Source organism: Triturus cristatus, chromosome 12 (genome assembly GCF_964204655.1).
Source record: "Triturus cristatus chromosome 12, aTriCri1.1, whole genome shotgun sequence".
Lineage (NCBI taxonomy): Eukaryota > Metazoa > Chordata > Amphibia > Caudata > Salamandridae > Triturus > Triturus cristatus.
In genome coordinates, this window is record NC_140595.1 from 216,971,902 (window position 1) to 216,995,123 (window position 23,222).

The 23,222-nt window shown below is 45.1% G+C and overlaps 23 non-coding genes across 23 annotated transcripts; all 23 read right to left on the reverse strand.

Moving 5' to 3' along the window:
• Positions 1-831: 831 nt before the first annotated feature.
• Positions 832-946, reverse strand: LOC146773482 (U5 spliceosomal RNA). The gene has a single exon (XR_014974930.1). It is a non-coding gene; the product is annotated as a U5 spliceosomal RNA (small nuclear RNA).
• An 852-nt stretch (positions 947-1,798) lies between these two features.
• On the reverse strand, positions 1,799-1,913 carry LOC146773483 (U5 spliceosomal RNA). The gene has a single exon (XR_014974931.1). It is a non-coding gene; the product is annotated as a U5 spliceosomal RNA (small nuclear RNA).
• An 839-nt stretch (positions 1,914-2,752) lies between these two features.
• On the reverse strand, positions 2,753-2,868 carry LOC146773484 (U5 spliceosomal RNA). Its single transcript, XR_014974389.1, has one exon. It is a non-coding gene; the product is annotated as a U5 spliceosomal RNA (small nuclear RNA).
• An 839-nt stretch (positions 2,869-3,707) lies between these two features.
• LOC146773485 (U5 spliceosomal RNA) lies at positions 3,708-3,822 on the reverse strand. The gene has a single exon (XR_014974932.1). It is a non-coding gene; the product is annotated as a U5 spliceosomal RNA (small nuclear RNA).
• An 889-nt stretch (positions 3,823-4,711) lies between these two features.
• LOC146773486 (U5 spliceosomal RNA) lies at positions 4,712-4,826 on the reverse strand. Its single transcript, XR_014974933.1, has one exon. It is a non-coding gene; the product is annotated as a U5 spliceosomal RNA (small nuclear RNA).
• An 852-nt stretch (positions 4,827-5,678) lies between these two features.
• LOC146773487 (U5 spliceosomal RNA) lies at positions 5,679-5,793 on the reverse strand. Its single transcript, XR_014974935.1, has one exon. It is a non-coding gene; the product is annotated as a U5 spliceosomal RNA (small nuclear RNA).
• An 852-nt stretch (positions 5,794-6,645) lies between these two features.
• On the reverse strand, positions 6,646-6,760 carry LOC146773488 (U5 spliceosomal RNA). Its single transcript, XR_014974936.1, has one exon. It is a non-coding gene; the product is annotated as a U5 spliceosomal RNA (small nuclear RNA).
• An 839-nt stretch (positions 6,761-7,599) lies between these two features.
• Positions 7,600-7,715, reverse strand: LOC146773489 (U5 spliceosomal RNA). Its single transcript, XR_014974390.1, has one exon. It is a non-coding gene; the product is annotated as a U5 spliceosomal RNA (small nuclear RNA).
• Positions 7,716-8,554: 839 nt separating this feature from the next.
• Positions 8,555-8,669, reverse strand: LOC146773490 (U5 spliceosomal RNA). The gene has a single exon (XR_014974937.1). It is a non-coding gene; the product is annotated as a U5 spliceosomal RNA (small nuclear RNA).
• An 889-nt stretch (positions 8,670-9,558) lies between these two features.
• On the reverse strand, positions 9,559-9,673 carry LOC146773491 (U5 spliceosomal RNA). The gene has a single exon (XR_014974938.1). It is a non-coding gene; the product is annotated as a U5 spliceosomal RNA (small nuclear RNA).
• Positions 9,674-10,525: 852 nt separating this feature from the next.
• LOC146773492 (U5 spliceosomal RNA) lies at positions 10,526-10,639 on the reverse strand. Its single transcript, XR_014973905.1, has one exon. It is a non-coding gene; the product is annotated as a U5 spliceosomal RNA (small nuclear RNA).
• An 876-nt stretch (positions 10,640-11,515) lies between these two features.
• On the reverse strand, positions 11,516-11,630 carry LOC146773493 (U5 spliceosomal RNA). Its single transcript, XR_014974812.1, has one exon. It is a non-coding gene; the product is annotated as a U5 spliceosomal RNA (small nuclear RNA).
• Positions 11,631-12,519: 889 nt separating this feature from the next.
• On the reverse strand, positions 12,520-12,634 carry LOC146773494 (U5 spliceosomal RNA). Its single transcript, XR_014974939.1, has one exon. It is a non-coding gene; the product is annotated as a U5 spliceosomal RNA (small nuclear RNA).
• An 876-nt stretch (positions 12,635-13,510) lies between these two features.
• On the reverse strand, positions 13,511-13,625 carry LOC146773495 (U5 spliceosomal RNA). Its single transcript, XR_014974563.1, has one exon. It is a non-coding gene; the product is annotated as a U5 spliceosomal RNA (small nuclear RNA).
• An 889-nt stretch (positions 13,626-14,514) lies between these two features.
• On the reverse strand, positions 14,515-14,629 carry LOC146773496 (U5 spliceosomal RNA). The gene has a single exon (XR_014974940.1). It is a non-coding gene; the product is annotated as a U5 spliceosomal RNA (small nuclear RNA).
• Positions 14,630-15,481: 852 nt separating this feature from the next.
• On the reverse strand, positions 15,482-15,596 carry LOC146773497 (U5 spliceosomal RNA). The gene has a single exon (XR_014974941.1). It is a non-coding gene; the product is annotated as a U5 spliceosomal RNA (small nuclear RNA).
• Positions 15,597-16,472: 876 nt separating this feature from the next.
• Positions 16,473-16,587, reverse strand: LOC146773498 (U5 spliceosomal RNA). The gene has a single exon (XR_014974813.1). It is a non-coding gene; the product is annotated as a U5 spliceosomal RNA (small nuclear RNA).
• An 889-nt stretch (positions 16,588-17,476) lies between these two features.
• LOC146773499 (U5 spliceosomal RNA) lies at positions 17,477-17,591 on the reverse strand. The gene has a single exon (XR_014974942.1). It is a non-coding gene; the product is annotated as a U5 spliceosomal RNA (small nuclear RNA).
• Positions 17,592-18,467: 876 nt separating this feature from the next.
• LOC146773500 (U5 spliceosomal RNA) lies at positions 18,468-18,582 on the reverse strand. The gene has a single exon (XR_014974564.1). It is a non-coding gene; the product is annotated as a U5 spliceosomal RNA (small nuclear RNA).
• Positions 18,583-19,471: 889 nt separating this feature from the next.
• Positions 19,472-19,586, reverse strand: LOC146773501 (U5 spliceosomal RNA). Its single transcript, XR_014974943.1, has one exon. It is a non-coding gene; the product is annotated as a U5 spliceosomal RNA (small nuclear RNA).
• Positions 19,587-20,438: 852 nt separating this feature from the next.
• Positions 20,439-20,553, reverse strand: LOC146773502 (U5 spliceosomal RNA). Its single transcript, XR_014974944.1, has one exon. It is a non-coding gene; the product is annotated as a U5 spliceosomal RNA (small nuclear RNA).
• Positions 20,554-21,442: 889 nt separating this feature from the next.
• Positions 21,443-21,557, reverse strand: LOC146773503 (U5 spliceosomal RNA). Its single transcript, XR_014974945.1, has one exon. It is a non-coding gene; the product is annotated as a U5 spliceosomal RNA (small nuclear RNA).
• Positions 21,558-22,409: 852 nt separating this feature from the next.
• LOC146773504 (U5 spliceosomal RNA) lies at positions 22,410-22,523 on the reverse strand. The gene has a single exon (XR_014973906.1). It is a non-coding gene; the product is annotated as a U5 spliceosomal RNA (small nuclear RNA).
• Between the last annotated feature and the right edge of the window lie 699 nt (positions 22,524-23,222).

Sequence of the window (23,222 nt, forward strand, 5' to 3'; positions counted from 1 at the left end):
GTAAGTGGCGGCACATCAAAGACCCTGTCATTGCGAGGGTGAGGACCTGAAAGGTATTTTCAGGCTCTAAGAAAGAGGGCGAGAACCAGGCCGGTGGGCAAAACAGGCCAACATTTCAAAGTCTCTGCTCAAGGTACAAAAAGGTGGACTGTTCACATGTGTATGTCTGGGAATATGCAAATTTCTTTTGTACTCACCTCAGCTCATTAGGAGTTGTCGGGGCTGCTGGGGAAGGGGAACAGGAAATGTGAATCAGGCTTTTAGTTAAGTGGCACTGTAGGCCTTTTGTCCCCTAGCCATTTTACGCTTTCAACACGCTCTACACATAGCCATGCACCGTATGTGCCTTTTTCACACGTACTTTCATTAAACCTGAATATAGAAGGATATATCTGTCTAGGCTGGAGACACGTGAAACAAGTCTGACGTGCCCCTTCAAGTCTACCTGAGAGGAAGCTGACTCAGGATTGGCGACCTCTCAGGGCACCTCTAACGGGCACAAATAACGGGCAAGCCCTATGAAAAGCACAGCATGAGTCTTGGTCCCACCTTTAAAAAGGAGGGTGACCTCTGGGATCTGGCAGCAGGATCTTTGGGAGATAAGAAAATATACTGCCTGCGATCGTGAAGTTTCAAGTCAGTCAAGAAAAGCAATCTCATGCACTGCACAAGCTCTTTCCCATGAGGCACCTCTCCTGCACTCTGTTTAAGCAAATGAGCAAGCAGAGAGCTCAGGAATAAAACACCAAACTTATGTCCCCCAAAAAAGCAGCAGACAATTGCTGGATATTCCCCAACTTCTAATGCTTTTCTTTTAAACAAATGATAAACAGCCTCACCTGTGGCAAGGCTTAAAAAAATTGAATAAACTCTTAAATGTTCCTCTCCACGGAAATCTTTAGTAAAAGGCGAAAGATTTTTTCGTTTTGAAGAGAAACCAGAGTAAGTGACAATATAGCTCTCTAGGGTAAGTGGCGGCACATCAAAGACCCTGTCATTGCGAGGGTGAGGACCTGAAAGGTATTTTCAGGCTCTAAGAAAGAGGGCGAGAACCAGGCCGGTGGGCAAAACAGGCCAACATTTCAAAGTCTCTGCTCAAGGTACAAAAAGGTGGACTGTTCACATGTGTATGTCTGGGAATATGCAAATTTCTTTTGTACTCACCTCAGCTCATTAGGAGTTGTCGGGGCTGCTGGGGAAGGGGAACAGGAAATGTGAATCAGGCTTTTAGTTAAGTGGCACTGTAGGCCTTTTGTCCCCTAGCCATTTTACGCTTTCAACACGCTCTACACATAGCCATGCACCGTATGTGCCTTTTTCACACGTACTTTCATTAAACCTGAATATAGAAGGATATATCTGTCTAGGCTGGAGACACGTGAAACAAGTCTGACGTGCCCCTTCAAGTCTACCTGAGAGGAAGCTGACTCAGGATTGGCGACCTCTCAGGGCACCTCTAACGGGCACAAATAACGGGCAAGCCCTATGAAAAGCACAGCATGAGTCTTGGTCCCACCTTTAAAAAGGAGGGTGACCTCTGGGATCTGGCAGCAGGATCTTTGGGAGATAAGAAAATATACTGCCTGCGATCGTGAAGTTTCAAGTCAGTCAAGAAAAGCAATCTCATGCACTGCACAAGCTCTTTCCCATGAGGCACCTCTCCTGCACTCTGTTTATGCAAATGAGCAAGCAGAGAGCTCAGGAATAAAACACCAAACTCATGTCCCCCAAAAAAGCAGCAGACAATTGCTGGATATTCCCCAACTTGTAATGCTTTTCTTTTAAACAAATGATAAACAGCCTCACCTGTGGCAAGGCTTAAAAAAATTGAATAAACTCTTAAATGTTCCTCTCCACGGAAATCTTTAGTAAAAGGCGAAAGATTTTTTCGTTTTGAAGAGAAACCAGAGTAAGTGACAATATAGCTCTCTAGGGTAAGTGGCGGCACATCAAAGACCCTGTCATTGCGAGGGTGAGGACCTGAAAGGTATTTTCAGGCTCTAAGAAAGAGGGCGAGAACCAGGCCGGTGGGCAAAACAGGCCAACATTTCAAAGTCTCTGCTCAAGGTACAAAAAGGTGGACTGTTCACATGTGTATGTCTGGGAATATGCAAATTTCTTTTGTACTCACCTCAGCTCATTAGGAGTTGTCGGGGCTGCTGGGGAAGGGGAACAGGAAATGTGAATCAGGCTTTTAGTTAAGTGGCACTGTAGGCCTTTTGTCCCCTAGCCATTTTACGCTTTCAACACGCTCTACACATAGCCATGCACCGTATGTGCCTTTTTCACACGTACTTTCATTAAACCTGAATATAGAAGGATATATCTGTCTAGGCTGGAGACACGTGAAACAAGTCTGACGTGCCCCTTCAAGTCTACCTGAGAGGAAGCTGACTCAGGATTGGCGACCTCAACGGGCACCTCTAACGGGCAAGCCCTATGAAAAGCACAGCATGAGTCTTGGTCCCACCTTTAAAAAGGAGGGTGACCTCTGGGATCTGGCAGCAGGATCTTTGGGAGATAAGAAAATATACTGCCTGCGATCGTGAAGTTTCAAGTCAGTCAAGAAAAGCAATCTCATGCACTGCACAAGCTCTTTCCCATGAGGCACCTCTCCTGCACTCTGTTTATGCAAATGAGCAAGCAGAGAGCTCAGGAATAAAACACCAAACTCATGTCCCCCAAAAAAGCAACAGACAATTGCTGGATATTCCCCAACTTGTAATGCTTTTCTTTTAAACAAATGATAAACAGCCTCACCTGTGGCAAAGGTTTAAAAAAATTGAATAAACTCTTAAATGTTCCTCTCCACGGAAATCTTTAGTAAAAGGCGAAAGATTTTTTCGTTTTGAAGAGAAACCAGAGTAAGTGACAATATAGCTCTCTAGGGTAAGTGGCGGCACATCAAAGACCCTGTCATTGCGAGGGTGAGGACCTGAAAGGTATTTTCAGGCTCTAAGAAAGAGGGCGAGAACCAGGCCGGTGGGCAAAACAGGCCAACATTTCAAAGTCTCTGCTCAAGGTACAAAAAGGTGGACTGTTCACATGTGTATGTCTGGGAATATGCAAATTTCTTTTGTACTCACCTCAGCTCATTAGGAGTTGTCGGGGCTGCTGGGGAAGGGGAACAGGAAATGTGAATCAGGCTTTTAGTTAAGTGGCACTGTAGGCCTTTTGTCCCCTAGCCATTTTACGCTTTCAACACGCTCTACACATAGCCATGCACCGTATGTGCCTTTTTCACACGTACTTTCATTAAACCTGAATATAGAAGGATATATCTGTCTAGGCTGGAGACACGTGAAACAAGTCTGACGTGCCCCTTCAAGTCTACCTGAGAGGAAGCTGACTCAGGATTGGCGACCTCAACGGGCACAAATAACGGGCAAGCCCTATGAAAAGCACAGCATGAGTCTTGGTCCCACCTTTAAAAAGGAGGGTGACCTCTGGGATCTGGCAGCAGGATCTTTGGGAGATAAGAAAATATACTGCCTGCGATCGTGAAGTTTCAAGTCAGTCAAGAAAAGCAATCTCATGCACTGCACAAGCTCTTTCCCATGAGGCACCTCTCCTGCACTCTGTTTATGCAAATGAGCAAGCAGAGAGCTCAGGAATAAAACACCAAACTCATGTCCCCCAAAAAAGCAGCAGACAATTGCTGGATATTCCCCAACTTGTAATGCTTTTCTTTTAAACAAATGATAAACAGCCTCACCTGTGGCAAGGCTTAAAAAAATTGAATAAACTCTTAAATGTTCCTCTCCACGGAAATCTTTAGTAAAAGGCGAAAGATTTTTTCGTTTTGAAGAGAAACCAGAGTAAGTGACAATATAGCTCTCTAGGGTAAGTGGCGGCACATCAAAGACCCTGTCATTGCGAGGGTGAGGACCTGAAAGGTATTTTCAGGCTCTAAGAAAGAGGGCGAGAACCAGGCCGGTGGGCAAAACAGGCCAACATTTCAAAGTCTCTGCTCAAGGTACAAAAAGGTGGACTGTTCACATGTGTATGTCTGGGAATATGCAAATTTCTTTTGTACTCACCTCAGCTCATTAGGAGTTGTCGGGGCTGCTGGGGAAGGGGAACAGGAAATGTGAATCAGGCTTTTAGTTAAGTGGCACTGTAGGCCTTTTGTCCCCTAGCCATTTTACGCTTTCAACACCATCCCTCCAATCGATATGCTCAGAGCCACCACTGTGCTCTACACATAGCCATGCACCGTATGTGCCTTTTTCACACGTACTTTCATTAAACCTGAATATAGAAGGATATATCTGTCTAGGCTGGAGACACATGAAACAAGTCTGACGTGCCCCTTCAAGTCTACCTGAGAGGAAGCTGACTCAGGATTGGTGACCTCTCAGGGCACCTCTAAACGGACACAAATAACGGGCAAGCCCTATGAAAAGCACAGCATGAGTCTTGGTCCCACCTTTAAAAAGGAGGGTGACCTCTGGGATCTGGCAGCAGGATCTTTGGGAGATAAGAAAATATACTGCCTGCGATCGTGAAGTTTCAAGTCAGTCAAGAAAAGCAATCTCATGCACTGCACAAGCTCTTTCCCATGAGGCACCTCTCCTGCACTCTGTTTATGCAAATGAGCAAGCAGAGAGCTCAGGAATAAAACACCAAACTCATGTCCCCCAAAAAAGCAGCAGACAATTTCTGGATATTCCCCAACTTGTAATGCTTTTCTTTTAAACAAATGATAAACAGCCTCACCTGTGGCAAGGCTTAAAAAAATTGAATAAACTCTTAAATGTTCCTCTCCACGGAAATCTTTAGTAAAAGGCGAAAGATTTTTTCGTTTTGAAGAGAAACCAGAGTAAGTGACAATATAGCTCTCTAGGGTAAGTGGCGGCACATCAAAGACCCTGTCATTGCGAGGGTGAGGACCTGAAAGGTATTTTCAGGCTCTAAGAAAGAGGGCGAGAACCAGGCCGGTGGGCAAAACAGGCCAACATTTCAAAGTCTCTGCTCAAGGTACAAAAAGGTGGACTGTTCACATGTGTATGTCTGGGAATATGCAAATTTCTTTTGTACTCACCTCAGCTCATTAGGAGTTGTCGGGGCTGCTGGGGAAGGGGAACAGGAAATGTGAATCAGGCTTTTAGTTAAGTGGCACTGTAGGCCTTTTGTCCCCTAGCCATTTTACGCTTTCAACACGCTCTACACATAGCCATGCACCGTATGTGCCTTTTTCACACGTACTTTCATTAAACCTGAATATAGAAGGATATATCTGTCTAGGCTGGAGACACGTGAAACAAGTCTGACGTGCCCCTTCAAGTCTACCTGAGAGGAAGCTGACTCAGGATTGGCGACCTCTCAGGGCACCTCTAACGGGCACAAATAACGGGCAAGCCCTATGAAAAGCACAGCATGAGTCTTGGTCCCACCTTTAAAAAGGAGGGTGACCTCTGGGATCTGGCAGCAGGATCTTTGGGAGATAAGAAAATATACTGCCTGCGATCGTGAAGTTTCAAGTCAGTCAAGAAAAGCAATCTCATGCACTGCACAAGCTCTTTCCCATGAGGCACCTCTCCTGCACTCTGTTTAAGCAAATGAGCAAGCAGAGAGCTCAGGAATAAAACACCAAACTTATGTCCCCCAAAAAAGCAGCAGACAATTGCTGGATATTCCCCAACTTCTAATGCTTTTCTTTTAAACAAATGATAAACAGCCTCACCTGTGGCAAGGCTTAAAAAAATTGAATAAACTCTTAAATGTTCCTCTCCACGGAAATCTTTAGTAAAAGGCGAAAGATTTTTTCGTTTTGAAGAGAAACCAGAGTAAGTGACAATATAGCTCTCTAGGGTAAGTGGCGGCACATCAAAGACCCTGTCATTGCGAGGGTGAGGACCTGAAAGGTATTTTCAGGCTCTAAGAAAGAGGGCGAGAACCAGGCCGGTGGGCAAAACAGGCCAACATTTCAAAGTCTCTGCTCAAGGTACAAAAAGGTGGACGGTTCACATGTGTATGTCTGGGAATATGCAAATTTCTTTTGTACTCACCTCAGCTCATTAGGAGTTGTCGGGGCTGCTGGGGAAGGGGAACAGGAAATGTGAATCAGGCTTTTAGTTAAGTGGCACTGTAGGCCTTTTGTCCCCTAGCCATTTTACGCTTTCAACACGCTCTACACATAGCCATGCACCGTATGTGCCTTTTTCACACGTACTTTCATTAAACCTGAATATAGAAGGATATATCTGTCTAGGCTGGAGACACGTGAAACAAGTCTGACGTGCCCCTTCAAGTCTACCTGAGAGGAAGCTGACTCAGGATTGGCGACCTCTCAGGGCACCTCTAACGGGCACAAATAACGGGCAAGCCCTATGAAAAGCACAGCATGAGTCTTGGTCCCACCTTTAAAAAGGAGGGTGACCTCTGGGATCTGGCAGCAGGATCTTTGGGAGATAAGAAAATATACTGCCTGCGATCGTGAAGTTTCAAGTCAGTCAAGAAAAGCAATCTCATGCACTGCACAAGCTCTTTCCCATGAGGCACCTCTCCTGCACTCTGTTTATGCAAATGAGCAAGCAGAGAGCTCAGGAATAAAACACCAAACTCATGTCCCCCAAAAAAGCAGCAGACAATTGCTGGATATTCCCCAACTTGTAATGCTTTTCTTTTAAACAAATGATAAACAGCCTCACCTGTGGCAAGGCTTAAAAAAATTGAATAAACTCTTAAATGTTCCTCTCCACGGAAATCTTTAGTAAAAGGCGAAAGATTTTTTCGTTTTGAAGAGAAACCAGAGTAAGTGACAATATAGCTCTCTAGGGTAAGTGGCGGCACATCAAAGACCCTGTCATTGCGAGGGTGAGGACCTGAAAGGTATTTTCAGGCTCTAAGAAAGAGGGCGAGAACCAGGCCGGTGGGCAAAACAGGCCAACATTTCAAAGTCTCTGCTCAAGGTACAAAAAGGTGGACTGTTCACATGTGTATGTCTGGGAATATGCAAATTTCTTTTGTACTCACCTCAGCTCATTAGGAGTTGTCGGGGCTGCTGGGGAAGGGGAACAGGAAATGTGAATCAGGCTTTTAGTTAAGTGGCACTGTAGGCCTTTTGTCCCCTAGCCATTTTACGCTTTCAACACGCTCTACACATAGCCATGCACCGTATGTGCCTTTTTCACACGTACTTTCATTAAACCTGAATATAGAAGGATATATCTGTCTAGGCTGGAGACACGTGAAACAAGTCTGACGTGCCCCTTCAAGTCTACCTGAGAGGAAGCTGACTCAGGATTGGCGACCTCAACGGGCACCTCTAACGGGCAAGCCCTATGAAAAGCACAGCATGAGTCTTGGTCCCACCTTTAAAAAGGAGGGTGACCTCTGGGATCTGGCAGCAGGATCTTTGGGAGATAAGAAAATATACTGCCTGCGATCGTGAAGTTTCAAGTCAGTCAAGAAAAGCAATCTCATGCACTGCACAAGCTCTTTCCCATGAGGCACCTCTCCTGCACTCTGTTTATGCAAATGAGCAAGCAGAGAGCTCAGGAATAAAACACCAAACTCATGTCCCCCAAAAAAGCAACAGACAATTGCTGGATATTCCCCAACTTGTAATGCTTTTCTTTTAAACAAATGATAAACAGCCTCACCTGTGGCAAAGGTTTAAAAAAATTGAATAAACTCTTAAATGTTCCTCTCCACGGAAATCTTTAGTAAAAGGCGAAAGATTTTTTCGTTTTGAAGAGAAACCAGAGTAAGTGACAATATAGCTCTCTAGGGTAAGTGGCGGCACATCAAAGACCCTGTCATTGCGAGGGTGAGGACCTGAAAGGTATTTTCAGGCTCTAAGAAAGAGGGCGAGAACCAGGCCGGTGGGCAAAACAGGCCAACATTTCAAAGTCTCTGCTCAAGGTACAAAAAGGTGGACTGTTCACATGTGTATGTCTGGGAATATGCAAATTTCTTTTGTACTCACCTCAGCTCATTAGGAGTTGTCGGGGCTGCTGGGGAAGGGGAACAGGAAATGTGAATCAGGCTTTTAGTTAAGTGGCACTGTAGGCCTTTTGTCCCCTAGCCATTTTACGCTTTCAACACGCTCTACACATAGCCATGCACCGTATGTGCCTTTTTCACACGTACTTTCATTAAACCTGAATATAGAAGGATATATCTGTCTAGGCTGGAGACACGTGAAACAAGTCTGACGTGCCCCTTCAAGTCTACCTGAGAGGAAGCTGACTCAGGATTGGCGACCTCAACGGGCACAAATAACGGGCAAGCCCTATGAAAAGCACAGCATGAGTCTTGGTCCCACCTTTAAAAAGGAGGGTGACCTCTGGGATCTGGCAGCAGGATCTTTGGGAGATAAGAAAATATACTGCCTGCGATCGTGAAGTTTCAAGTCAGTCAAGAAAAGCAATCTCATGCACTGCACAAGCTCTTTCCCATGAGGCACCTCTCCTGCACTCTGTTTATGCAAATGAGCAAGCAGAGAGCTCAGGAATAAAACACCAAACTCATGTCCCCCAAAAAAGCAGCAGACAATTGCTGGATATTCCCCAACTTGTAATGCTTTTCTTTTAAACAAATGATAAACAGCCTCACCTGTGGCAAGGCTTAAAAAAATTGAATAAACTCTTAAATGTTCCTCTCCACGGAAATCTTTAGTAAAAGGCGAAAGATTTTTTCGTTTTGAAGAGAAACCAGAGTAAGTGACAATATAGCTCTCTAGGGTAAGTGGCGGCACATCAAAGACCCTGTCATTGCGAGGGTGAGGACCTGAAAGGTATTTTCAGGCTCTAAGAAAGAGGGCGAGAACCAGGCCGGTGGGCAAAACAGGCCAACATTTCAAAGTCTCTGCTCAAGGTACAAAAAGGTGGACTGTTCACATGTGTATGTCTGGGAATATGCAAATTTCTTTTGTACTCACCTCAGCTCATTAGGAGTTGTCGGGGCTGCTGGGGAAGGGGAACAGGAAATGTGAATCAGGCTTTTAGTTAAGTGGCACTGTAGGCCTTTTGTCCCCTAGCCATTTTACGCTTTCAACACCATCCCTCCAATCGATATGCTCAGAGCCACCACTGTGCTCTACACATAGCCATGCACCGTATGTGCCTTTTTCACACGTACTTTCATTAAACCTGAATATAGAAGGATATATCTGTCTAGGCTGGAGACACATGAAACAAGTCTGACGTGCCCCTTCAAGTCTACCTGAGAGGAAGCTGACTCAGGATTGGTGACCTCTCAGGGCACCTCTAAACGGACACAAATAACGGGCAAGCCCTATGAAAAGCACAGCATGAGTCTTGGTCCCACCTTTAAAAAGGAGGGTGACCTCTGGGATCTGGCAGCAGGATCTTTGGGAGATAAGAAAATATACTGCCTGCGATCGTGAAGTTTCAAGTCAGTCAAGAAAAGCAATCTCATGCACTGCACAAGCTCTTTCCCATGAAGCACCTCTCCTGCACTCTGTTTATGCAAATGAGCAAGCAGAGAGCTCAGGAATAAAACACCAAACTCATGTCCCCCAAAAAAGCAGCAGACAATTTCTGGATATTCCCCAACTTGTAATGCTTTTCTTTTAAACAAATGATAAACAGCCTCACCTGTGGCAAGGCTTAAAAAAATTGAATAAACTCTTAAATGTTCCTCTCCACGGAAATCTTTAGTAAAAGGCGAAAGATTTTTTCGTTTTGAAGAGAAACCAGAGTAAGTGACAATATAGCTCTCTAGGGTAAGTGGCGGCACATCAAAGACCCTGTCATTGCGAGGGTGAGGACCTGAAAGGTATTTTCAGGCTCTAAGAAAGAGGGCGAGAACCAGGCCGGTGGGCAAAACAGGCCAACATTTCAAAGTCTCTGCTCAAGGTACAAAAAGGTGGACTGTTCACATGTGTATGTCTGGGAATATGCAAATTTCTTTTGTACTCACCTCAGCTCATTAGGAGTTGTCGGGGCTGCTGGGGAAGGGGAACAGGAAATGTGAATCAGGCTTTTAGTTAAGTGGCACTGTAGGCCTTTTGTCCCCTAGCCATTTTACGCTTTCAACACGCTCTACACATAGCCATGCACCGTATGTGCCTTTTTCACACGTACTTTCATTAAACCTGAATATAGAAGGATATATCTGTCTAGGCTGGAGACACGTGAAACAAGTCTGACGTGCCCCTTCAAGTCTACCTGAGAGGAAGCTGACTCAGGATTGGCGACCTCTCAGGGCACCTCTAACGGGCACAAATAACGGGCAAGCCCTATGAAAAGCACAGCATGAGTCTTGGTCCCACCTTTAAAAAGGAGGGTGACCTCTGGGATCTGGCAGCAGGATCTTTGGGAGATAAGAAAATATACTGCCTGCGATCGTGAAGTTTCAAGTCAGTCAAGAAAAGCAATCTCATGCACTGCACAAGCTCTTTCCCATGAGGCACCTCTCCTGCACTCTGTTTATGCAAATGAGCAAGCAGAGAGCTCAGGAATAAAACACCAAACTCATGTCCCTCAAAAAAGCAGCAGACAATTGCTGGATATTCCCCAACTTGTAATGCTTTTCTTTTAAACAAATGATAAACAGCCTCACCTGTGGCAAGGCTTAAAAAATTGAATAAACTCTTAAATGTTCCTCTCCACGGAAATCTTTAGTAAAAGGCGAAAGATTTTTTCGTTTTGAAGAGAAACCAGAGTAAGTGACAATATAGCTCTCTAGGGTAAGTGGCGGCACATCAAAGACCCTGTCATTGCGAGGGTGAGGACCTGAAAGGTATTTTCAGGCTCTAAGAAAGAGGGCGAGAACCAGGCCGGTGGGCAAAACAGGCCAACATTTCAAAGTCTCTGCTCAAGGTACAAAAAGTTGGACTGTTCACATGTGTATGTCTGGGAATATGCAAATTTCTTTTGTACTCACCTCAGCTCATTAGGAGTTGTCGGGGCTGCTGGGGAAGGGGAACAGGAAATGTGAATCAGGCTTTTAGTTAAGTGGCACTGTAGGCCTTTTGTCCCCTAGCCATTTTACGCTTTCAACACCATCTCTCCAATCGATATGCTCAGAGCCACCACTGTGCTCTACACATACCCATGCACCGTATGTGCCTTTTTCACACGTACTTTCATTAAACCTGAATATAGAAGGATATATCTGTCTAGGCTGGAGACACATGAAACAAGTCTGACGTGCCCCTTCAAGTCTACCTGAGAGGAAGCTGACTCAGGATTGGTGACCTCTCACGGGCACAAATAACGGGCAAGCCCTATGAAAAGCACAGCATGAGTCTTGGTCCCACCTTTAAAAAGGAGGGTGACCTCTGGGATCTGGCAGCAGGATCTTTGGGAGATAAGAAAATATACTGCCTGCGATCGTGAAGTTTGAAGTCAGTCAAGAAAAGCAATCTCATGCACTGCACAAGCTCTTTCCCATGAGGCACCTCTCCTGCACTCTGTTTATGCAAATGAGCAAGCAGAGAGCTCAGGAATAAAACACCAAACTCATGTCCCCCAAAAAAGCAGCAGACAATTGCTGGATATTCCCCAACTTCTAATACTTTTCTTTTAAACAAATGATAAACAGCCTCACCTGTGGCAAGGCTTAAAAAAATTGAATAAACTCTTAAATGTTCCTCGCCACGGAAATGTTTAGTAAAAGGCGAAAGATTTTTTCGTTTTGAAGAGAAACCAGAATAAGTGACAATATAGCTCTCTAGGGTAAGTGGCGCCACATCAAAGACCCTGTCATTGCGAGGGTGAGGACCTGAAAGGTATTTTCAGGCTCTAAGAAAGAGGGCGAGAACCAGGCCGGTGGGCAAAACAGGCCAACATTTCAGAGTCTCTGCTCAAGGTACAAAAAGGTGGACTGTTCACATGTGTATGTCTGGGAATATGCAAATTTCTTTTGTACTCACCTCAGCTCATTAGGAGTTGTCGGGGCTGCTGGGGAAGGGGAACAGGAAATGTGAATCAGGCTTTTAGTTAAGTGGCACTGTAGGCCTTTTGTCCCCTAGCCATTTTACGCTTTCAACACCATCCCTCCAATCGATATGCTCAGAGCCACCACTGTGCTCTACACATAGCCATGCACCGTATGTGCCTTTTTCACACGTACTTTCATTAAACCTGAATATAGAAGCATATATCTGTCTAGGCTGGAGACACATGAAACAAGTCTGACGTGCCCCTTCAAGTCTACCTGAGAGGAAGCTGACTCAGGATTGGTGACCTCTCAGGGCACCTCTAAACGGGCACAAATAACGGGCAAGCCCTATGAAAAGCACAGCATGAGTCTTGGTCCCACCTTTAAAAAGGAGGGTGACCTCTGGGATCTGGCAGCAGGATCTTTGGGAGATAAGAAAATATACTGCCTGCGATCGTGAAGTTTCAAGTCAGTCAAGAAAAGCAATCTCATGCACTGCACAAGCTCTTTCCCATGAGGCACCTCTCCTGCACTCTGTTTATGCAAATGAGCAAGCAGAGAGCTCAGGAATAAAACACCAAACTCATGTCCCCCAAAAAAGCAGCAGACAATTGCTGGATATTCCCCAACTTGTAATGCTTTTCTTTTAAACAAATGATAAACAGCCTCACCTGTGGCAAGGCTTAAAAAAATTGAATAAACTCTTAAATGTTCCTCTCCACGGAAATCTTTAGTAAAAGGCGAAAGATTTTTTCGTTTTGAAGAGAAACCAGAGTAAGTGACAATATAGCTCTCTAGGGTAAGTGGCGGCACATCAAAGACCCTGTCATTGCGAGGGTGAGGACCTGAAAGGTATTTTCAGGCTCTAAGAAAGAGGGCGAGAACCAGGCCGGTGGGCAAAACAGGCCAACATTTCAAAGTCTCTGCTCAAGGTACAAAAAGGTGGACTGTTCACATGTGTATGTCTGGGAATATGCAAATTTCTTTTGTACTCACCTCAGCTCATTAGGAGTTGTCGGGGCTGCTGGGGAAGGGGAACAGGAAATGTGAATCAGGCTTTTAGTTAAGTGGCACTGTAGGCCTTTTGTCCCCTAGCCATTTTACGCTTTCAACACCATCTCTCCAATCGATATGCTCAGAGCCACCACTGTGCTCTACACATAGCCATGCACCGTATGTGCCTTTTTCACACGTACTTTCATTAAACCTGAATATAGAAGGATATATCTGTCTAGGCTGGAGACACATGAAACAAGTCTGACGTGCCCCTTCAAGTCTACCTGAGAGGAAGCTGACTCAGGATTGGTGACCTCTCACGGGCACAAATAAGGGGCAAGCCCTATGAAAAGCACAGCATGAGTCTTGGTCCCACCTTTAAAAAGGAGGGTGACCTCTGGGATCTGGCAGCAGGATCTTTGGGAGATAAGAAAATATACTGCCTGCGATCGTGAAGTTTGAAGTCAGTCAAGAAAAGCAATCTCATGCACTGCACAAGCTCTTTCCCATGAGGCACCTCTCCTGCACTCTGTTTATGCAAATGAGCAAGCAGAGAGCTCAGGAATAAAACACCAAACTCATGTCCCCCAAAAAAGCAGCAGACAATTGCTGGATATTCCCCAACTTCTAATACTTTTCTTTTAAACAAATGATAAACAGCCTCACCTGTGGCAAGGCTTAAAAAAATTGAATAAACTCTTAAATGTTCCTCGCCACGGAAATCTTTAGTAAAAGGCGAAAGATTTTTTCGTTTTGAAGAGAAACCAGAATAAGTGACAATATAGCTCTCTAGGGTAAGTGGCGCCACATCAAAGACCCTGTCATTGCGAGGGTGAGGACCTGAAAGGTATTTTCAGGCTCTAAGAAAGAGGGCGAGAACCAGGCCGGTGGGCAAAACAGGCCAACATTTCAGAGTCTCTGCTCAAGGTACAAAAAGGTGGACTGTTCACATGTGTATGTCTGGGAATATGCAAATTTCTTTTGTACTCACCTCAGCTCATTAGGAGTTGTCGGGGCTGCTGGGGAAGGGGAACAGGAAATGTGAATCAGGCTTTTAGTTAAGTGGCACTGTAGGCCTTTTGTCCCCTAGCCATTTTACGCTTTCAACACCATCCCTCCAATCGATATGCTCAGAGCCACCACTGTGCTCTACACATAGCCATGCACCGTATGTGCCTTTTTCACACGTACTTTCATTAAACCTGAATATAGAAGGATATATCTGTCTAGGCTGGAGACACATGAAACAAGTCTGACGTGCCCCTTCAAGTCTACCTGAGAGGAAGCTGACTCAGGATTGGTGACCTCTCAGGGCACCTCTAAACGGACACAAATAACGGGCAAGCCCTATGAAAAGCACAGCATGAGTCTTGGTCCCACCTTTAAAAAGGAGGGTGACCTCTGGGATCTGGCAGCAGGATCTTTGGGAGATAAGAAAATATACTGCCTGCGATCGTGAAGTTTCAAGTCAGTCAAGAAAAGCAATCTCATGCACTGCACAAGCTCTTTCCCATGAGGCACCTCTCCTGCACTCTGTTTATGCAAATGAGCAAGCAGAGAGCTCAGGAATAAAACACCAAACTCATGTCCCCCAAAAAAGCAGCAGACAATTGCTGGATATTCCCCAACTTGTAATGCTTTTCTTTTAAACAAATGATAAACAGCCTCACCTGTGGCAAGGCTTAAAAAAATTGAATAAACTCTTAAATGTTCCTCTCCACGGAAATCTTTAGTAAAAGGCGAAAGATTTTTTCGTTTTGAAGAGAAACCAGAGTAAGTGACAATATAGCTCTCTAGGGTAAGTGGCGGCACATCAAAGACCCTGTCATTGCGAGGGTGAGGACCTGAAAGGTATTTTCAGGCTCTAAGAAAGAGGGCGAGAACCAGGCCGGTGGGCAAAACAGGCCAACATTTCAAAGTCTCTGCTCAAGGTACAAAAAGGTGGACTGTTCACATGTGTATGTCTGGGAATATGCAAATTTCTTTTGTACTCACCTCAGCTCATTAGGAGTTGTCGGGGCTGCTGGGGAAGGGGAACAGGAAATGTGAATCAGGCTTTTAGTTAAGTGGCACTGTAGGCCTTTTGTCCCCTAGCCATTTTACGCTTTCAACACGCTCTACACATAGCCATGCACCGTATGTGCCTTTTTCACACGTACTTTCATTAAACCTGAATATAGAAGGATATATCTGTCTAGGCTGGAGACACGTGAAACAAGTCTGACGTGCCCCTTCAAGTCTACCTGAGAGGAAGCTGACTCAGGATTGGCGACCTCTCAGGGCACCTCTAACGGGCACAAATAACGGGCAAGCCCTATGAAAAGCACAGCATGAGTCTTGGTCCCACCTTTAAAAAGGAGGGTGACCTCTGGGATCTGGCAGCAGGATCTTTGGGAGATAAGAAAATATACTGCCTGCGATCGTGAAGTTTCAAGTCAGTCAAGAAAAGCAATCTCATGCACTGCACAAGCTCTTTCCCATGAGGCACCTCTCCTGCACTCTGTTTATGCAAATGAGCAAGCAGAGAGCTCAGGAATAAAACACCAAACTCATGTCCCTCAAAAAAGCAGCAGACAATTGCTGGATATTCCCCAACTTGTAATGCTTTTCTTTTAAACAAATGATAAACAGCCTCACCTGTGGCAAGGCTTAAAAAAATTGAATAAACTCTTAAATGTTCCTCTCCACGGAAATCTTTAGTAAAAGGCGAAAGATTTTTTCGTTTTGAAGAGAAACCAGAGTAAGTGACAATATAGCTCTCTAGGGTAAGTGGCGGCACATCAAAGACCCTGTCATTGCGAGGGTGAGGACCTGAAAGGTATTTTCAGGCTCTAAGAAAGAGGGCGAGAACCAGGCCGGTGGGCAAAACAGGCCAACATTTCAAAGTCTCTGCTCAAGGTACAAAAAGGTGGACTGTTCACATGTGTATGTCTGGGAATATGCAAATTTCTTTTGTACTCACCTCAGCTCATTAGGAGTTGTCGGGGCTGCTGGGGAAGGGGAACAGGAAATGTGAATCAGGCTTTTAGTTAAGTGGCACTGTAGGCCTTTTGTCCCCTAGCCATTTTACGCTTTCAACACCATCTCTCCAATCGATATGCTCAGAGCCACCACTGTGCTCTACACATACCCATGCACCGTATGTGCCTTTTTCACACGTACTTTCATTAAACCTGAATATAGAAGGATATATCTGTCTAGGCTGGAGACACATGAAACAAGTCTGACGTGCCCCTTCAAGTCTACCTGAGAGGAAGCTGACTCAGGATTGGTGACCTCTCACGGGCACAAATAACGGGCAAGCCCTATGAAAAGCACAGCATGAGTCTTGGTCCCACCTTTAAAAAGGAGGGTGACCTCTGGGATCTGGCAGCAGGATCTTTGGGAGATAAGAAAATATACTGCCTGCGATCGTGAAGTTTGAAGTCAGTCAAGAAAAGCAATCTCATGCACTGCACAAGCTCTTTCCCATGAGGCACCTCTCCTGCACTCTGTTTATGCAAATGAGCAAGCAGAGAGCTCAGGAATAAAACACCAAACTCATGTCCCCCAAAAAAGCAGCAGACAATTGCTGGATATTCCCCAACTTCTAATACTTTTCTTTTAAACAAATGATAAACAGCCTCACCTGTGGCAAGGCTTAAAAAAATTGAATAAACTCTTAAATGTTCCTCGCCACGGAAATGTTTAGTAAAAGGCGAAAGATTTTTTCGTTTTGAAGAGAAACCAGAATAAGTGACAATATAGCTCTCTAGGGTAAGTGGCGCCACATCAAAGACCCTGTCATTGCGAGGGTGAGGACCTGAAAGGTATTTTCAGGCTCTAAGAAAGAGGGCGAGAACCAGGCCGGTGGGCAAAACAGGCCAACATTTCAGAGTCTCTGCTCAAGGTACAAAAAGGTGGACTGTTCACATGTGTATGTCTGGGAATATGCAAATTTCTTTTGTACTCACCTCAGCTCATTAGGAGTTGTCGGGGCTGCTGGGGAAGGGGAACAGGAAATGTGAATCAGGCTTTTAGTTAAGTGGCACTGTAGGCCTTTTGTCCCCTAGCCATTTTACGCTTTCAACACCATCCCTCCAATCGATATGCTCAGAGCCACCACTGTGCTCTACACATAGCCATGCACCGTATGTGCCTTTTTCACACGTACTTTCATTAAACCTGAATATAGAAGCATATATCTGTCTAGGCTGGAGACACATGAAACAAGTCTGACGTGCCCCTTCAAGTCTACCTGAGAGGAAGCTGACTCAGGATTGGTGACCTCTCAGGGCACCTCTAAACGGGCACAAATAACGGGCAAGCCCTATGAAAAGCACAGCATGAGTCTTGGTCCCACCTTTAAAAAGGAGGGTGACCTCTGGGATCTGGCAGCAGGATCTTTGGGAGATAAGAAAATATACTGCCTGCGATCGTGAAGTTTCAAGTCAGTCAAGAAAAGCAATCTCATGCACTGCACAAGCTCTTTCCCATGAGGCACCTCTCCTGCACTCTGTTTATGCAAATGAGCAAGCAGAGAGCTCAGGAATAAAACACCAAACTCATGTCCCCCAAAAAAGCAGCAGACAATTGCTGGATATTCCCCAACTTGTAATGCTTTTCTTTTAAACAAATGATAAACAGCCTCACCTGTGGCAAGGCTTAAAAAAATTGAATAAACTCTTAAATGTTCCTCTCCACGGAAATCTTTAGTAAAAGGCGAAAGATTTTTTCGTTTTGAAGAGAAACCAGAGTAAGTGACAATATAGCTCTCTAGGGTAAGTGGCGGCACATCAAAGACCCTGTCATTGCGAGGGTGAGGACCTGAAAGGTATTTTCAGGCTCTAAGAAAGAGGGCGAGAACCAGGCCGGTGGGCAAAACAGGCCAACATTTCAAAGTCTCTGCTCAAGGTACAAAAAGGTGGACTGTTCACATGTGTATGTCTGGGAATATGCAAATTTCTTTTGTACTCACCTCAGCTCATTAGGAGTTGTCGGGGCTGCTGGGGAAGGGGAACAGGAAATGTGAATCAGGCTTTTAGTTAAGTGGCACTGTAGGCCTTTTGTCCCCTAGCCATTTTACGCTTTCAACACCATCTCTCCAATCGATATGCTCAGAGCCACCACTGTGCTCTACACATAGCCATGCACCGTATGTGCCTTTTTCACACGTACTTTCATTAAACCTGAATATAGAAGGATATATCTGTCTAGGCTGGAGACACATGAAACAAGTCTGACGTGCCCCTTCAAGTCTACCTGAGAGGAAGCTGACTCAGGATTGGTGACCTCTCACGGGCACAAATAAGGGGCAAGCCCTATGAAAAGCACAGCATGAGTCTTGGTCCCACCTTTAAAAAGGAGGGTGACCTCTGGGATCTGGCAGCAGGATCTTTGGGAGATAAGAAAATATACTGCCTGCGATCGTGAAGTTTGAAGTCAGTCAAGAAAAGCAATCTCATGCACTGCACAAGCTCTTTCCCATGAGGCACCTCTCCTGCACTCTGTTTATGCAAATGAGCAAGCAGAGAGCTCAGGAATAAAACACCAAACTCATGTCCCCCAAAAAAGCAGCAGACAATTGCTGGATATTCCCCAACTTCTAATACTTTTCTTTTAAACAAATGATAAACAGCCTCACCTGTGGCAAGGCTTAAAAAAATTGAATAAACTCTTAAATGTTCCTCGCCACGGAAATCTTTAGTAAAAGGCGAAAGATTTTTTCGTTTTGAAGAGAAACCAGAATAAGTGACAATATAGCTCTCTAGGGTAAGTGGCGCCACATCAAAGACCCTGTCATTGCGAGGGTGAGGACCTGAAAGGTATTTTCAGGCTCTAAGAAAGAGGGCGAGAACCAGGCCGGTGGGCAAAACAGGCCAACATTTCAGAGTCTCTGCTCAAGGTACAAAAAGGTGGACTGTTCACATGTGTATGTCTGGGAATATGCAAATTTCTTTTGTACTCACCTCAGCTCATTAGGAGTTGTCGGGGCTGCTGGGGAAGGGGAACAGGAAATGTGAATCAGGCTTTTAGTTAAGTGGCACTGTAGGCCTTTTGTCCCCTAGCCATTTTACGCTTTCAACACCATCCCTCCAATCGATATGCTCAGAGCCACCACTGTGCTCTACACATAGCCATGCACCGTATGTGCCTTTTTCACACGTACTTTCATTAAACCTGAATATAGAAGGATATATCTGTCTAGGCTGGAGACACATGAAACAAGTCTGACGTGCCCCTTCAAGTCTACCTGAGAGGAAGCTGACTCAGGATTGGTGACCTCTCAGGGCACCTCTAAACGGACACAAATAACGGGCAAGCCCTATGAAAAGCACAGCATGAGTCTTGGTCCCACCTTTAAAAAGGAGGGTGACCTCTGGGATCTGGCAGCAGGATCTTTGGGAGATAAGAAAATATACTGCCTGCGATCGTGAAGTTTCAAGTCAGTCAAGAAAAGCAATCTCATGCACTGCACAAGCTCTTTCCCATGAGGCACCTCTCCTGCACTCTGTTTATGCAAATGAGCAAGCAGAGAGCTCAGGAATAAAACACCAAACTCATGTCCCCCAAAAAAGCAGCAGACAATTGCTGGATATTCCCCAACTTGTAATGCTTTTCTTTTAAACAAATGATAAACAGCCTCACCTGTGGCAAGGCTTAAAAAAATTGAATAAACTCTTAAATGTTCCTCTCCACGGAAATCTTTAGTAAAAGGCGAAAGATTTTTTCGTTTTGAAGAGAAACCAGAGTAAGTGACAATATAGCTCTCTAGGGTAAGTGGCGGCACATCAAAGACCCTGTCATTGCGAGGGTGAGGACCTGAAAGGTATTTTCAGGCTCTAAGAAAGAGGGCGAGAACCAGGCCGGTGGGCAAAACAGGCCAACATTTCAAAGTCTCTGCTCAAGGTACAAAAAGGTGGACTGTTCACATGTGTATGTCTGGGAATATGCAAATTTCTTTTGTACTCACCTCAGCTCATTAGGAGTTGTCGGGGCTGCTGGGGAAGGGGAACAGGAAATGTGAATCAGGCTTTTAGTTAAGTGGCACTGTAGGCCTTTTGTCCCCTAGCCATTTTACGCTTTCAACACGCTCTACACATAGCCATGCACCGTATGTGCCTTTTTCACACGTACTTTCATTAAACCTGAATATAGAAGGATATATCTGTCTAGGCTGGAGACACGTGAAACAAGTCTGACGTGCCCCTTCAAGTCTACCTGAGAGGAAGCTGACTCAGGATTGGCGACCTCTCAGGGCACCTCTAACGGGCACAAATAACGGGCAAGCCCTATGAAAAGCACAGCATGAGTCTTGGTCCCACCTTTAAAAAGGAGGGTGACCTCTGGGATCTGGCAGCAGGATCTTTGGGAGATAAGAAAATATACTGCCTGCGATCGTGAAGTTTCAAGTCAGTCAAGAAAAGCAATCTCATGCACTGCACAAGCTCTTTCCCATGAGGCACCTCTCCTGCACTCTGTTTATGCAAATGAGCAAGCAGAGAGCTCAGGAATAAAACACCAAACTCATGTCCCTCAAAAAAGCAGCAGACAATTGCTGGATATTCCCCAACTTGTAATGCTTTTCTTTTAAACAAATGATAAACAGCCTCACCTGTGGCAAGGCTTAAAAAAATTGAATAAACTCTTAAATGTTCCTCTCCACGGAAATCTTTAGTAAAAGGCGAAAGATTTTTTCGTTTTGAAGAGAAACCAGAGTAAGTGACAATATAGCTCTCTAGGGTAAGTGGCGGCACATCAAAGACCCTGTCATTGCGAGGGTGAGGACCTGAAAGGTATTTTCAGGCTCTAAGAAAGAGGGCGAGAACCAGGCCGGTGGGCAAAACAGGCCAACATTTCAAAGTCTCTGCTCAAGGTACAAAAAGGTGGACTGTTCACATGTGTATGTCTGGGAATATGCAAATTTCTTTTGTACTCACCTCAGCTCATTAGGAGTTGTCGGGGCTGCTGGGGAAGGGGAACAGGAAATGTGAATCAGGCTTTTAGTTAAGTGGCACTGTAGGCCTTTTGTCCCCTAGCCATTTTACGCTTTCAACACCATCCCTCCAATCGATATGCTCAGAGCCACCACTGTGCTCTACACATAGCCATGCACCGTATGTGCCTTTTTCACACGTACTTTCATTAAACCTGAATATAGAAGGATATATCTGTCTAGGCTGGAGACACATGAAACAAGTCTGACGTGCCCCTTCAAGTCTACCTGAGAGGAAGCTGACTCAGGATTGGTGACCTCTCAGGGCACCTCTAAACGGACACAAATAACGGGCAAGCCCTATGAAAAGCACAGCATGAGTCTTGGTCCCACCTTTAAAAAGGAGGGTGACCTCTGGGATCTGGCAGCAGGATCTTTGGGAGATAAGAAAATATACTGCCTGCGATCGTGAAGTTTCAAGTCAGTCAAGAAAAGCAATCTCATGCACTGCACAAGCTCTTTCCCATGAGGCACCTCTCCTGCACTCTGTTTATGCAAATGAGCAAGCAGAGAGCTCAGGAATAAAACACCAAACTCATGTCCCCCAAAAAAGCAGCAGACAATTTCTGGATATTCCCCAACTTGTAATGCTTTTCTTTTAAACAAATGATAAACAGCCTCACCTGTGGCAAGGCTTAAAAAAATTGAATAAACTCTTAAATGTTCCTCTCCACGGAAATCTTTAGTAAAAGGCGAAAGATTTTTTCGTTTTGAAGAGAAACCAGAGTAAGTGACAATATAGCTCTCTAGGGTAAGTGGCGGCACATCAAAGACCCTGTCATTGCGAGGGTGAGGACCTGAAAGGTATTTTCAGGCTCTAAGAAAGAGGGCGAGAACCAGGCCGGTGGGCAAAACAGGCCAACATTTCAAAGTCTCTGCTCAAGGTACAAAAAGGTGGACTGTTCACATGTGTATGTCTGGGAATATGCAAATTTCTTTTGTACTCACCTCAGCTCATTAGGAGTTGTCGGGGCTGCTGGGGAAGGGGAACAGGAAATGTGAATCAGGCTTTTAGTTAAGTGGCACTGTAGGCCTTTTGTCCCCTAGCCATTTTACGCTTTCAACACGCTCTACACATAGCCATGCACCGTATGTGCCTTTTTCACACGTACTTTCATTAAACCTGAATATAGAAGGATATATCTGTCTAGGCTGGAGACACGTGAAACAAGTCTGACGTGCCCCTTCAAGTCTACCTGAGAGGAAGCTGACTCAGGATTGGCGACCTCTCAGGGCACTTCTAACGGGCACAAATAACGGGCAAGCCCTATGAAAAGCACAGCATGAGTCTTGGTCCCACCTTTAAAAAGGAGGGTGACCTCTGGGATCTGGCAGCAGGATCTTTGGGAGATAAGAAAATATACTGCCTGCGATCGTGAAGTTTCAAGTCAGTCAAGAAAAGCAATCTCATGCACTGCACAAGCTCTTTCCCATGAGGCACCTCTCCTGCACTCTGTTTATGCAAATGAGCAAGCAGAGAGCTCAGGAATAAAACACCAAACTCGTGTCCCTCAAAAAAGCAGCAGACAATTGCTGGATATTCCCCAACTTGTAATGCTTTTCTTTTAAACAAATGATAAACAGCCTCACCTGTGGCAAGGCTTAAAAAATTGAATAAACTCTTAAATGTTCCTCTCCACGGAAATCTTTAGTAAAAGGCGAAAGATTTTTTCGTTTTGAAGAGAAACCAGAGTAAGTGACAATATAGCTCTCTAGGGTAAGTGGCGGCACATCAAAGACCCTGTCATTGCGAGGGTGAGGACCTGAAAGGTATTTTCAGGCTCTAAGAAAGAGGGCGAGAACCAGGCCGGTGGGCAAAACAGGCCAACATTTCAAAGTCTCTGCTCAAGGTACAAAAAGTTGGACTGTTCACATGTGTATGTCTGGGAATATGCAAATTTCTTTTGTACTCACCTCAGCTCATTAGGAGTTGTCGGGGCTGCTGGGGAAGGGGAACAGGAAATGTGAATCAGGCTTTTAGTTAAGTGGCACTGTAGGCCTTTTGTCCCCTAGCCATTTTACGCTTTCAACACCATCTCTCCAATCGATATGCTCAGAGCCACCACTGTGCTCTACACATACCCATGCACCGTATGTGCCTTTTTCACACGTACTTTCATTAAACCTGAATATAGAAGGATATATCTGTCTAGGCTGGAGACACATGAAACAAGTCTGACGTGCCCCTTCAAGTCTACCTGAGAGGAAGCTGACTCAGGATTGGTGACCTCTCACGGGCACAAATAACGGGCAAGCCCTATGAAAAGCACAGCATGAGTCTTGGTCCCACCTTTAAAAAGGAGGGTGACCTCTGGGATCTGGCAGCAGGATCTTTGGGAGATAAGAAAATATACTGCCTGCGATCGTGAAGTTTGAAGTCAGTCAAGAAAAGCAA